This window comes from Benincasa hispida, chromosome 10, assembly GCF_009727055.1.
Source record: "Benincasa hispida cultivar B227 chromosome 10, ASM972705v1, whole genome shotgun sequence".
Classification (NCBI taxonomy): Eukaryota; Viridiplantae; Streptophyta; class Magnoliopsida; order Cucurbitales; family Cucurbitaceae; genus Benincasa; species Benincasa hispida.
In genome coordinates, this window is record NC_052358.1 from 37246624 (window position 1) to 37260913 (window position 14290).

The following is a 14290-nucleotide window of genomic DNA, read 5'->3' on the forward strand; positions in this document are numbered from 1 at the left end:
ACCCTTTGTCTCGCTTCCTCTTATTTTCTCAGGTGCCTCTCTTCACGCCGACGCATTTTCTTTTCTTTTTTCTCTTTCTTCTTTCCTTACTGGCCTTATCTTCATCATCAACATTTTTCTCTTTATTCTTCTTTTCTTTGTGATGATGGGAAGATTCAGCCTCCCCAACCTTCTTTCTCTTGTTCTTCTTCTTCTTCCTTTTCTCCTTAGTTACTTCTGGTTATGCCTCCCCTACGACCTCCTACAACGCAACTTCAGGGGCCTCCAACACAACTTCAGCTTCCTTGGCCTCTTCCATCGCAATCTTTTCTTCTTCTCTTCTTGGAGGTTCGTCATAGGCTTCTGCATTTGCAATCTCATCAAGAATCTCTGGGGTCAGAACACTTTTTCCCATTTCTTCTTCAGTCGCCACTGCCTTCGCCACCACTTCTCCATCCACTACCACCACCCTCTCCTCCTCTGTAGGCAGTTGTTGATTTACAACCCCAGCCTCGGGCAGTCCACCTTCTAGCTTCAAGGTACTCAGAATACTACCAAACACCTCCATATCGTCACGTCTCTTCCTTTCACTCCCAGTTGAGACGGCAGGTGTTGGAACAGGAATGCTCTCAGTGCTTCCTTCTCTTTTGAACAGAGAAGGCCTAACGACCAGAGGGTTTCTCCCGGCTCTCCCGACAAGTCTGGGGACAGTGTGGGCTTGGGCGGTGATTCTGCAACTGGCAGCCAAAAATGCTGCCTCTCGCATGGCTACTTGGTCAGGGGTGGATGGTGAAGCAGATTGGTTGGGAGTTTGATCAACGATGGATATAAACTTGGGAGGACTGGTAACACGCTGAAATGCTGGGGAAGAAGGAAGGTCTGGATGCAAGGCGCTAGGGTTTCTGATTTTCAAAATGAGGTAAAGTTTCACGATGAGGGAAGGGACTCTATTTATAGGTTGAGCCGTAGTGGGCCCAACGCGATTTTTGCGGGGCCTCAAGTAGCTCAAAAAGCACATTGTTCCACCTCTCTCATTTATGAAATTCCAGATAAAGTTGTCCTTTCGTCTGCCGGATCATAATTGCTTGGGGATACAAAACGATTGGACTTCTCACAAATTATAAAAAGATTTTTCTTGAATATTTTATTCGAATGGATGCAAGATAAAGATTAACGCATTGTGCTCACCAACGCAAATGCATTTTCGCTGAGGACGGGCAACAATGCCTATGTCCCCACAACACACTCCTTAACCAAACGCATTTCTAGAGGATACTTCAACATAGTTCATTTAGCTAAGGACGGGCAAAGAACATATACGAGCGCAACACACCCCTCAACTCATTACAGTTTAGTTAGGTGAATGCAAAGCATTTCTTATTAGTTTGAGATGCGTCCATTATCGCCTTGCATACTTGTTGTCAATTGTTTTATTATTATTTTTTTATTTTTTTATTTTTTATTATTTTTTTTCATCAACGCAAGTTGTTATGACTTGCGGCAATAAATTTTCTCTTTATTGCTCAATCATTCACCATTTAAAGCTCGACACATTAATTACATAAAAACTCAAAGAATTAAAGATGAGACAACATTAGATGCAAAGAATAAATGAGGATATAAATTCAGGAAGACAAGAATGAATTAAATGCAGAATCAAAGACAAAATTCAGAGTTCAAATAGATAGAAATTTAAGAAAGCATTAAACATAGGATTAAGATATGGACCGAAAATTGCATTTTCATGAATGATCGCAATCCACATCTCCGCAGGCGATCAGACTTGCCTGCCCAATGTCCTAAAGGCATTGCTCCTTTCCTGTAGATCCGGGGCTTTGATATTACTGGCAACTGTTCTCGGTGCTCGCACTTCTTAGCTCTACGAGGCCAGGTTGACCACTTCGGAATCTCCAGGACTCCTATATGAAGACGCCTGTGCTTGCAGCACTGTGATCTTTTATCCATGTACTTTCTTCTGCAGTGTCTCTATCAGCTTCCCGAGGTGTTGATGATGATGTGACTACTGGTTGTGCGGTGCCTTGGTTGCCCTTGTTGTGGTGGAAAAGGAGGATTCTCTACGGCCCCCGTTGATGAGTAACTGCCCCTTGGTTTCGGACTACCTACCAACCGAAGTTTAGAAGTGCTTCTCTTAGCCCGGATTATAGGGTGCTGAGGCGTTGTTTGGATGCGCATACTTGCTGAAGAGTCAATGGGCTATGTCAGCTCCATGAGCCCCTCCACAATTAACGCGACCTAATTGCAGCCATTAAGCCGGCTGCAGTAGTTGCGCTGATTGTTGAGCAATGGCTCCTTGGCTAATTTCCATTGACTAGAGGATCGAGGTCACCACAGCCATCTGAGCGGCCAACATGGTCATTGTTCTCACAGGCATAATGGCTATTTCATTTTTCCTTCTCTCGGCGCCTCGGCCTCCATACCCATCACCGATTCCAGTCATCCATATTCTTCGAGATCCGATTGAGGATGACTTTAGGCCTATGTGTATGTTTTATCCATAAAACCTCCTGCCACGAGGCATCAGCAACAGCTTGAGTTGCTCGGTTCAGGCCGTTATAAAGAAGTTTCCATCAAAGACGCAATCGGGATGCCCGATAGCGCGGGCAGTTTTTCACCAGTCTCTTAAATCGCACCTTGTGGTAGTGCTTTAGGGTCTCATTCTTATCATGCTTTCAAAGTTCAGCCATCCTCTGTCGCCCTGCATTGACGGCAGAAGGGAAGAACTTCTTTCATGAACCACTCCACCAGTTGGTTCCATTGAAGATTGATCTCATTTGGCTCCAGCAAAGGTGTAATAGAATAGATACAGTCTATACTCTTTTAGGGTTTACGACAGGTAAGGAAAAGTTATTACAACCATTTCGACAATGCTGGTCAAATGGGTGTGTGAATCTTCACCTTGCAGACCCCCGAACTGCCCGACATTTTGAATCATTTGCAGCATGGCCGGCTTAATCTCGAACCGTGCATTCTCCTCCACAGTAGGCCTCGAGATTCCAGTGAAAAGTCATACAAATTGGATGCTGCATAATTCCTCACCGGGATGTTGCGTCAGCAGCTAGAAAAACAGGATCCTGTGTTGGTCGAACAGCCCCTTGATTCTCAACCGGTACCGCATTATCATTGTTGTCTGCCATGCTTGCTATCTTCTTTCACCTAATTCGGTTCTGATGTTCCCTTGTGCGAAAGGTACGCTCGATTTCAAGGTCATCTTCGAATTCTGGTTCACCACTAGGACTCATAAACCGTCAGGCTGCTCTCCGCGTTGAACAACCAGTATAATGAGATATGTCCTGCAAAATACCAAAAACACACTTAAACAATAAACCGTAACCAATCCCCGGCAACGACGTGATAAACTTGTCGAACGCTAGGATTTGATGCTAAAAGATATGCTATGCCATGCATGAAATGATGCAATACTACTTCTAGATATGCGTTAATTATGAATGTTTTTATAGTATGCCTTGCGTTGTCACAAGTTTCCTTATGTTGGAACCAATTGTAATTCCATCGCAAGTTTCTCGGTGTGATCCGAGGTCAAACACAGGGACTATTTGAGGTTATTGTGGTATGTTCCTGATATATGCAACCAGCTTTTTCAATCTTTAAAGTGTGTTTTGTACAAGTATATAAAATTGCGGTAAAGTAGAGGAAAACAGTAAAAATGCAATAATAAAATAAGTACGGTAAACCTAAGCTAGATGATATCGGAAATAGGCTTCATGATACAAGATGCTGCGGTCCAGGCTAGCTGTGAAGGTTATGCAAAGAACATGGAATGTGGCAGCAAGTCTTATGTACAAACAGAAAGAGAAAGATAATTAATATAAACGATGCAAGTTTCTTAATTGCGTTGAAGCTATAAGTACGGTTCCACTTTTCTCTTGGCGTACACCTTTCAGTGATCGACCGCGCTCCCACATGTCTGTGGTGAAATAGAGACGAACGTAATGAACACAAGGTTGTTTCTAAGTCTAGAAGTACTACTCGCTTTAGTTAACGCATTGTCTTAACCTTCTCTCGATAGATCAGAATGGTATCTTCACTTATGCTCTCATAGGTGAAGATGTCGTCTAGCATGCTTTAGTTAAACACAGTTATCTCTTTAACACAAGTTAAGTACTTGTTTAATTCATATTAATTACTAGGGGATTAAGAAGACATCATGGAGAAAGTGATTAATGGAGGAACGGAAGTAGACAGAAAATGGAATATGAAAGCAATAGAAATATTTAATATATCAATTAAGCGTTTGATACATGGTGTGTGAATGAAGGGATAAAAAAAGTGAAATACAAGGATGAAGAGAGATAGAACAGATACAAACAAGCGCCAACGTCTTTGCACCCTTCCGGATGGAGATCTGCTTGCCGGATTGGATGGATCAGATGGATGGATGAGCTTCCCTTTCAGGCTTGCTCAATCGGTAGTAGGGTTCTCATCACAGAGCTTCTCGGCGGGTAATCGGTAGAATAAAACTGAGACTCACCACTCAACCTTGTCTCATCTTCTTCCTGGATTTCTTCAGTTAAGCACTTAGCTCAGCCTTTTCTCTCAATACTTTAGCATCAATTAGCCCCGTATCCAGTAGCATAAGTTTTCTCTGAAATCTATGGGGTATTTATAGGTGAGGATCTTTGACTCTGGCCTTGTGGTTCCTACTTGTTGTTATGGAAATTCCGAAGATGGAGGAATAATTATTCATTCTGTTATGCAATCAAACCGTCAATTCTACACAACTGTTGGTTGTACACATGTCTTAATCCTCCGTTTTTGCGTTGCTCTGCTGCATCTTTCGATCGAGTGTTCACATGCGGTGTTTGTTTTTATTACCACATGCGGTTGAAAGTCAGCTCTGGATCAACTATTGCATTGCGTCGTCGTTGCGTTAATCGTCTCTTCATTGTTGATTGACGGGAGCAATGTGACAGAGATGCGTTGATCAGTTTCTCTTGAGCCTTGAGCGTAAGTAGTGACTCGTTTTCCTACAAACAGAGTACAATTCTCCTTTCCTTCCATCTTAAAGATGTTAGTGGGTGTAATTGCGATAATTCATAATTATTGTATTTCAAAGCTAATTTTCATACAATTGACGCATATTTATTCTCTTTTGGCTGTAATATCTAGATAAGGTAGTCTAATAACTTGTCTTTCTACAAGTTATCAGAAAATTTAAGGTTTGAGTTCAGTAAAACCAAAGAGAAGTGTGATAGAGTAATGGTTTAAAGAGAAACCTAAGAATTAGTCAAAGTGAGACTAAGAGAAATAGCGGAAGTGGCAGGACCTAGCAGGCAACCAGAGCTGGAACTCACAACACTACCTGAAGATCTACTAAGGAAGGTAAGTATGAATTTAATCTATTCTCATTTAGAGGTTTAGATTGAAAAGTTATTTGTAAATTGTTTGGTTCGATGACTAACTAAGAGGTGGCTAGGAGAAGTATCGTTGGACAAAACTAAGGAAGTTAATATCAAAGAAGCGCAGTGGAAGCATAGTAATAGATAAGGTTATAAGAGTTTACAACAGAGGTTGTTGTGAAACCTTAAACCAGAGTAAGGTCTAGTAAATTTCGAGGACGAAATTTTCTTAAAGGGGAAGTAATTGTGAAACCCGAATTTCAATTTCCTTACTTAATTAGGTGATTAAGGAATTAACTAAGTATAAATTAAATTCTATGTTGAAGAGAAGGAAATTTTCTAAGTGTTGAATGGATTTTTCTTGAGTAGCTTTGAGATAAGCCTTAACTAGTTAAAAATTTGCTAAGTGTAAAGTAAAAAGGCAACCATGTGTTGGGTGTTAGGAAACATTAACACATGAGATGAGGCTAAGGTTTAAATGAGTGAAGCATTGAAGCCGAGGGCAACCATGCGTTTGTGAGGTTAGATGCATGTTGACCGAAGCATTGGCAAGAGGCGTTGCCAAAGGTTGCTAATGCATTAAGGATGCATGAGCGAGAGCGAGAGGGCGAGATATTGAGCGCAAGGCGCTGGACGGACGATCGTGTAGCTATAGACGACGATAAATGATGTGAAGTGATGCGTTAGACGATGGAGCTACATGATAGGCGATGGCACTACATGATCAGTGTAAGCGCTAGACGATAAGCATGGAAGCTAAACGATAGTGCTAGACGATAGCACTAGACGATAGTGCTAAACGATGAGCGGGTCCTAGAAGATAGGCTTAGACGATAGACGATGCGTTATATTTTAGTACCGCTTTTCATCCACATACGAATGGTCAGTCTAAACGGACAATCCAGACATTAGAAGACATGCTGAGAGCATATGTGTTGCAATTTAAGGGCAGTTGGGATACGCATCTGTCGTTAATCGAATTTACGTATAACTATAGTTACCATTCGAGTATCGGGATGGCATCGTATGAGGAATTATACGAAAGACCATGTAGAACTCCGATATGTTGGAATGAAGTCGGTGAAAGGAAATTACTACGTCCAGAACTTGTACAACATACATCGGATAACGTTAAGATTATAAGAGATAATCTTAAGACGGCTCAAGATAGGCAAAAGAGATACGCTGATAAGCGGAGAAGAGAATTATAATTTGAAGTTGGTGATAAAGTATTTTTGAAGCTATCTCCGTGGAAAGGAATACTCAGATTCGGTAGGAAAGGGAAATTAAGCCCGAGATATATTGGACCCTATGAGATAATAGAAAGAGTCGGCCCAATGGCATATAGATTGGATTTACCTCCAGAATTATCTCGTATTCATGATGTGTTTCATGTGGAAATGCTTAGAAAGTATGTGTCAGATCCTACCCATGTGTTGCCTAAGTAACCAGTACAGTTGAGAGAAATTTTTTCCTATGAAGAGGAACCAGTGGAGATTTTTTACAGAAAAGAATAGGTTTTAAAGAATAAGAAAATCCCATTGGTGAAGGTAATATGACGAAACTGTAGCACGGAAGAAGCAATATGGGAAGCCAAAGAGAAAATCAGGAACAAGTACCCACAGTTGTTTAGTTGACAGACTTGAAGCAAAATTTTGAGGACGAAATTTGTATAAGGGAGAGGTAAATGTGAACCCCGAATCCTAATTTCTCTACTTGAGTATGTTCTCTACTAAGACTAGTGTGATGAGTAGGTTGATGTGGAAACTAGTGTGGAATGGTAGAGGAAAAAATGGAGATTTGAAGAAAAGAGCAAATTTGGAAGTTTAACTCTTGAGGAAAATTTGGAAAATTTGGCTAAGTATAGAATTTTATGTGGGATGCGTTGGAAGGGATCAATGCATTGGAAGGATGTGTTAGATTATGGATGCGTTGGATTCGTTGGATGCATTGGATGATGGATGCGTTGTATGCATTGGATGCGTTGGATGTGTTGGATGATGGATGCATTGGATGTGTTGGATGCGTTAGATGCATTGGTGAAGGAAGGAAAAAGGAAGTGAGGCATTAGGATGGCACGAGGGCTGGAGGGTGGTATGCATCGAGCAGCCTCGACCGGCACCCTTGTAATGCATCGAATATTCCCGGCTAGACGCCCCTGCCATGCGTCGAGCGCCCATGCGATGAGCGCCCTACCGAGCAGCCATGTCGTGCATCGAGGTGACCTGCCATGCAGCCAAGAACGCAGCCCATGCCATACGCCCATGCAGCGAGCGAGCGAGCGATGGCTAGCAACGCCGCATGCCCATGCTCGATGTAGTATGCCCATGCGCCTAAGCACCTGGCCAAGCACGCCCATGCGTCGAGCGGCCAACCCATGCAGCGTGCCTATGCATTGGTGGCCAGCACCATGCGCCCATGCCAAGCAAGTTGTGCAAGTGAGCCATGCATCAAGGATGGACGGTCACTCTATGTGTTTGTGATGGTTAGCTCCTTGCGATGGCTAAGTTGAATTGTAATGATAGTGAATTGGCTTTCTATGCATTGAGTAGAGGCTATACGTTGTTTATGGACTAGGCGTTGAGCATCGAAGAGTTGGATGCATACAAAGGTGAGGTCACATGGAAAACATCATCAAAACCATGTGTCTTCTTGGGAGGAAAACCTTAAGCCTTAAGAATTTGAGGTACTGGCATTAGATTGGAGGCTCATGCGTTGGCAACATGGGAGTAAGACACTTAGCTTGCGATGATTACAGCATTGCTTTGATGGGGTAAGAAGGATACACTTAGCCATGCAGCCAAGTAGGTGGTGTCAACTTTGGAGATGGTTTGGACGCCTATAAATAGGGCCAAAAGACTTCGTTTTTAGTTCACAATTCAGAAATATCGTAAAAAAGTGTGGGAGAGTTGAGCAACCTTGCGTTGGAGCGAAATCCATGCGTTAGTCATAGAGGACGCATTGGACAGTGAGGTCTTAAGAGGACGCATCAAATTAGGACAAAAATTTCTCCCAATTTACTCATGCGTTCAGAGTGATTCCAAAGCCACCTGAAAGCTTTGAAAGTCTAGTTTTCATATAGGGCTGCCAGAAGAAAATCTCGAAGGGATCGGGCTGGAAACTTAGAAGAAGACAGAAGGATTAGGCTGTCGGATCAGTTTGGGCTAGTCTTGAAGATTCTGTGATTCCGGACAAACCACGAGGAATTCTGAGCTCAAATTTTAGGGTAAGTTTCCTGAGACATTTTTTAACATGTTTGTAGAAGAAATTATATCAAAATAAGGTCCAGAACTATGACTAAACTAAGCTGTAAATTGAATCTTGATTTTAGGGGTGAAAAGGGAGCCCGATGTAGAAAAGGGACCTACTAGAGTGAAAAGCTCCTAAGCAATCAAGGTGAGTGACTCATTTTGACTAAAAAATTTGCTTAAAATGTTTGATTTCAACGTGTTATAGAAAGCATGTTTTAAAGAAGATTATTCTCATGCCAGCTAGTTTTACAAAGTGAATTCCAAGCAAACCATGAGTTATGTTTTAAACGCATGCATGTGTGAGAAATTGTTGAAAGGCGATTTATATGTGTTAAATATACTCAGCATGCGTTAGTACCTTTAAAGCCATGTTTTTATACGTGTTATACTTTACATGCTTTAAAGAGAGAAAGTCATTTATGACTAGTGTTACTTAAAGTGAAATACCGAAGAACATTTGAGAAGTTATCTGCCCAACTAGATACTGAAGGACATTTGAGAAGGTATCTATTGGTACTGAAGGACGTTTGAGAAGGTACCAAACCAATCAGATACTAAAGGACATTTGAGAAGGTATCTAAACAGAAGTACCTAAGGTATGACGGTACTTAGTATGACCAAGTGCACGTAGGTAGAATCAGAGATTGAGCAAAAGGGTTCTCTCTTGACTAGTAGTTGGTGTTGGGATTGTTTTATCCACAGTAAGGGTTATTCTCAACTGAGAAATAATTTTACTATTTTATGATTAAAACAATTTTATATGTTTTATGCTTGGAAAATGTTTATACTGCAGTATAAGTACTATAGAAGCTTATATTTTAGTTAAACTCTTTATTGAGATTTTTCATGAGAATCAATTATTTTTTTTAAGTCACTCACTGGGTGCAAGCTCACCCCATTTTCAAATGTTTTCCTTTCCCCCCCACAGGTAGCAGTCAAATCCTCTGAAGATAGCTCTGCATCTACTCTGCCACTAAAGGAATAAGAGATTTGTAACCTGTCAGTTTAGGTGGTTACGGTTAATATTGTACACATGTTACTGTTGTTCATATAGAGACTAGGGTTTTTTGGTTTTGGGACTTGTGAATCTAGTGTTGTAATGACTCTAAATATGTTGTGTTTCTGAACTAATAAATTTTGGCCTAAAGACATTCCGCTGTATATAGTTTATATTTTGGTATCAGAGTTATTTCGCAAGAGTTATTAGGCAGTAAGTGTCAGCCAAAGGGTTGATAACTGCTGCAGTCACGCCCTTTCTCAGGCTTAGAGGTTAGTCTGGGCGGGGTGTGATAGGTGTCTTATACAAAGAGTTTGTATAAGACCTAGACCACAAGATTACTAGACTCTGTATAGAACGTCGTTGATACTAGAGACTTGCATCTCACCTAAACAACCATAGGTGACATGACCTCAATCCTGAGTGTTTTGGGAACTCCTACCTTTGAAGATGGTCCTTGATTAGTATGGGTGAGAGTGGCCAGATTGCCAAATCAACATGCCTACCTTTTTTGGAACTTGTCTGGTCTGAGAGCTGGGAACTCAATCCACAAGATGGAATCCACTGTTTTCCTGAAGTAGGGATAAGTAGAGAGATTTCTCCCTTAAGGGCTGATTTCGGGACTTGAACATAGTGGCCATAGCTTTTCCTTGGATGAGAGGACTCGGTAATAGTAGGACTATGACTTACATTAGAAGAATCAGTGGTACTTAAGGAGTTAGATGTAACTACAAAGGCATAATGATGATTGGCCCAGCTGTATTTACGAGCAATCTGTGAAGGGTTGTCACACTTCTGATTGGTTAAGATGGACACATAATAATCTATGGTAAGGAGAGTTTAGTTGTCGGTCTTTAGTGGACTGCTTGGCAGTTAACAGATGGTGGATCCCGTGACTAAAGATTTTAGTCAGTTATTGACGTACCGTTGGAACTTCGAGCTACAGGTCCATAAGGTCCCCTTGGTAGCTCAATGGATTCAATTGAGGATCAATTCTTAGTGTTTATTTGAATTTTCTAAATTGACAAGAGGTATTTTAATTATATATGATATAATCGATATGATGTATGAGATACATTTAGTGGAGGATTAATGTAAATGAGATTTACATTAAGTACCATGGAATAGAAAAAGAACTATGGTTTATATGTTTCATGAGATAAAATATTAAAACTATAGGTTATAAATATAGTATGATAAGTTGGTTATCATTTATATATTTATAATAATATTAATTATTGGATAATTAAATCTTTTTCTCTAAAAACCAATTGAGTAGGAGGTTATTGGTGGTTCATGGTAACCGTGAGAAAAAGTAAAATTGTTTTCCTAATTTTAGTAAGTTTTTGGGAAAAAATGTTTTGAGATTTCTTTCTCAGAAAAAGAAACTCACGGAAGCTTGTCAAGTAAATACCGATTTACTAAGCGACAACTTGTTTCAGTAAACAATCGTGTAGTGTTAGTAGGCGACAGATACACTGCTAAACGATCGCTTAGTTTTTGCTAGACGATCGCTTAGTTTTTGCTAAACGATTCGGCATTGACCTATACGCTAAGTCTCAGCCATCTCCCACTTGCCCAATCGTGTACACAATTATAGTCTCCTTCTTCGTCTGCCTCATACCAAGGTCACACAGAGCCCACCCACTAGATTCTCACACCAAGAATACCAAGGTAGTCTTCTTGATGGTGTCATACTCAACTCGACATCGTTGAGGTTCTGTAGAGGCCGTTCGTGTTGCTAGGGTGTTCATGACCAAGGCGATCGCAGAGTTAAAGTGCAAAGTGTTCGTGCAATTTTGCGATCGTGTTGTTCAAGCATTCGGGGTTGCTGAGTTCGAACATTCGTGAGCAAGGAACATGGAAACGAGTCTACAAATGTTCGTAGCATTTTCCTTGTTCATTTGCATTTATCATGCTATAATTTCCCTATTGATTGCATAACTGTATGTTTCTTTTTCGACTGTAATTTGTAATGCTCATACATGATTGTAATTTGGAATGATCTATTTTCCGCTGCCGATGGAAATCCTCAAATTCGATTTCAAATATAAATAGCATGAGAATGAGATTATGTGATCAGAATAGTCATGGGGGTAAATAGACCTAGTTCCTGAGTCAAGAAGTAGAACTTCACAGGATGGTTGGGGACCAAGAGGTCTAGTTCCTGCGCCTGTGGGAGGAACCTCGTGTGGGATGGTCAGAGGGCTGGCAGGCCTAGCTTCTGAGCCTATAAGCGGGAAGCTATGAGCACATATAGAACATAGAAGACATAGGAAATAAAGAGAACGCAAGAGAGTAAGCGTTTATGATTAGTATCAGTTTAACTATCTACTGTGTGTGTAGGTAGAGAATAGACTCATTCTGAGTAGTATCTGTTTAACTATCTACAGTGCGTGTAGATAGAGTTAAGAGCAGACTCATTCAAGGCTAAGGTTTGAATATTAATTGTGCGTTGGAAAAGGGAGCGGAAAATAAATATGAAATTTATGTTATGCATTGATCTCCATGCATTGATGGTCATGCGTTGGACAAGAAAATATACAATATGTGTTTAAGCATGTATGCGATGACTATACGTTCCTACCACAAGTTTTCTTGCTTTCTCGTCAAGTATAACAAGAACGCAAGTTTCTCGGAATGATCTGAGGTCGAACACAAGGACTTGTAACTCAATACTGTTTGTGAAGTAATGCGTTTGAGGCGATGAATAAAAGTGAAAAGATAAAAGCTAAAGGATTATGTGTTAATCCTACTCCTAACTAAATAGATTCAACAAAGAATGTTTAATTATGAGAATTGATAGGGATGCAACAGTCGTTAATGTATAATAATATTCATTATGTTAGTTTGCCCGAGTAATCCCAGCTTGCCACACTAACGCATCGTGCACCTCTCTGTTGCTGACTGCATGCTTATATCTCTATAATGCATGGTTGCGTCGAGCATGAGGTCGTGTCTATCTCTAGGAACAATGCATACTTCGCTTTAGTGTGTTCCACTACTCACCTTCTCAAGCTGTTAGTTGCAACTAATCAGTTCATAGACAAGCATTGCAACAGCCCATAGACAAATGTTGCTACAGCCTCACACCAAGCGAAGAGGATTAACTCACTATACTCACACAATGCACTGGTGGGTTGCTACATGCGTCCTATCTCTATACTACACGATTGAGTATGCGATCGCCTTTGATAACTAAACGATGAAGGTAAACAATGACAAAGATGAAGAAGATGAAGAAAATGGCGCTGAAGGAATTAAGATATGCATTAATTACAAAATGTATTAATATCTTAAGCCAAAATGTAATACAATACAGAAACAAGAGGAGAAATGGAAGGCTAGATGAAAACAATCTCTTGCTTTTCATCCGAAATGCGTCAAGGCTATTGGTGGCGCCATGGATGGATGGTGGAGAAGTCTTCCTCGAGCTATATCTCCGAGAAAACTCTGGTCGTCACTCGAAATGGCTTGTGGAGTTGAATAATCCTCAAAGAAAATCTCGCCCATGCTCTCATCTGTGATCGCAAGAATCTGCCTTAAGGAAGAAGCTCAGATGCTTTAAAGTGAAGGTCCACGGTGCTATTTATAAAGTATAAACATCGACAACATTCATGATTGCATTCTGCCTCATTGCTACCTTTGTCGTGGTATGGGCAATGTCAACGTCATCTTATATTGTTGATACTCCCAAGGTATGCATTCGAGCTTATTTCTCCTGATTTGCCAACAAATTCCATCTACCTTGCGAGCAATCTTTTATCACAATTGTCACTCTGTGAATGCAACATTCCATGCGGTAAACTAATCTTTATGACAATCAAATCATGCGGTAAACTTTGCGACGGTCTGGGACCGACACATGCGATCAATTCCTGTAATATCTATAAAAATGGACACTTTGACATGGAATAATGCATGGTATAAGGTTAATGAGGATTTTTGGTGCTGATTGACGCAAGCTCACTTTTCACATGAATTCTTAATATTATTAACGCATATTTTGCTTATTAGCCATCATAATTCTAAGTTAAAGGCTACAATAACTTGTATTTCTACGAGCTATCAGTTGACCTCGTATATATGATATGCTTGTTATTTTATGAGTTGAAATAGACTCAAGATATTGCTTACCACTCTCTGAGCTTTGTGAAACTCATTCTTTTCTTTCATGTTTTTCTTCCCAGGTAGTGAAAGGTGAGGAGTACCAGGGTGCTGTTAAGGTCAAGGTCTGCCATAGCCACAGTTACACTTCTGGGGTTTTAGAGTTGTTGGTGTAAACTTTGTAGTTAAGTCTTGGAGTTGTATAAACGTGACATTATTGTAATAAAATGAGCTTAATCAATCAGTTGTTTATTTTCTTGACATAAAGTTTACTAATAGTAAAGAGGTTCAGATGGGCAGTAGGTATCACAAAATGGTGGTATCTGAGGTCTTTCATGCCTCTCTTCAGGCTCAGGAGGCAGGCATGGGGTGCGTTGTGACAATTTATGTGTTTGCAAATTGATTGTTAAGATATATTAGATATTAGATTTTACATTTGGTTAGATCAAATTGTAAAGCTCATAAATGTAAGCATTAAAGCTCATAAATCTCTTGTTTGATTCCAACTTGTGCCTTAAAAACTTGTGATTTTTTAGCCTTAATTCCAATGTGTTTTTATAGGTACGATTATTAAACAA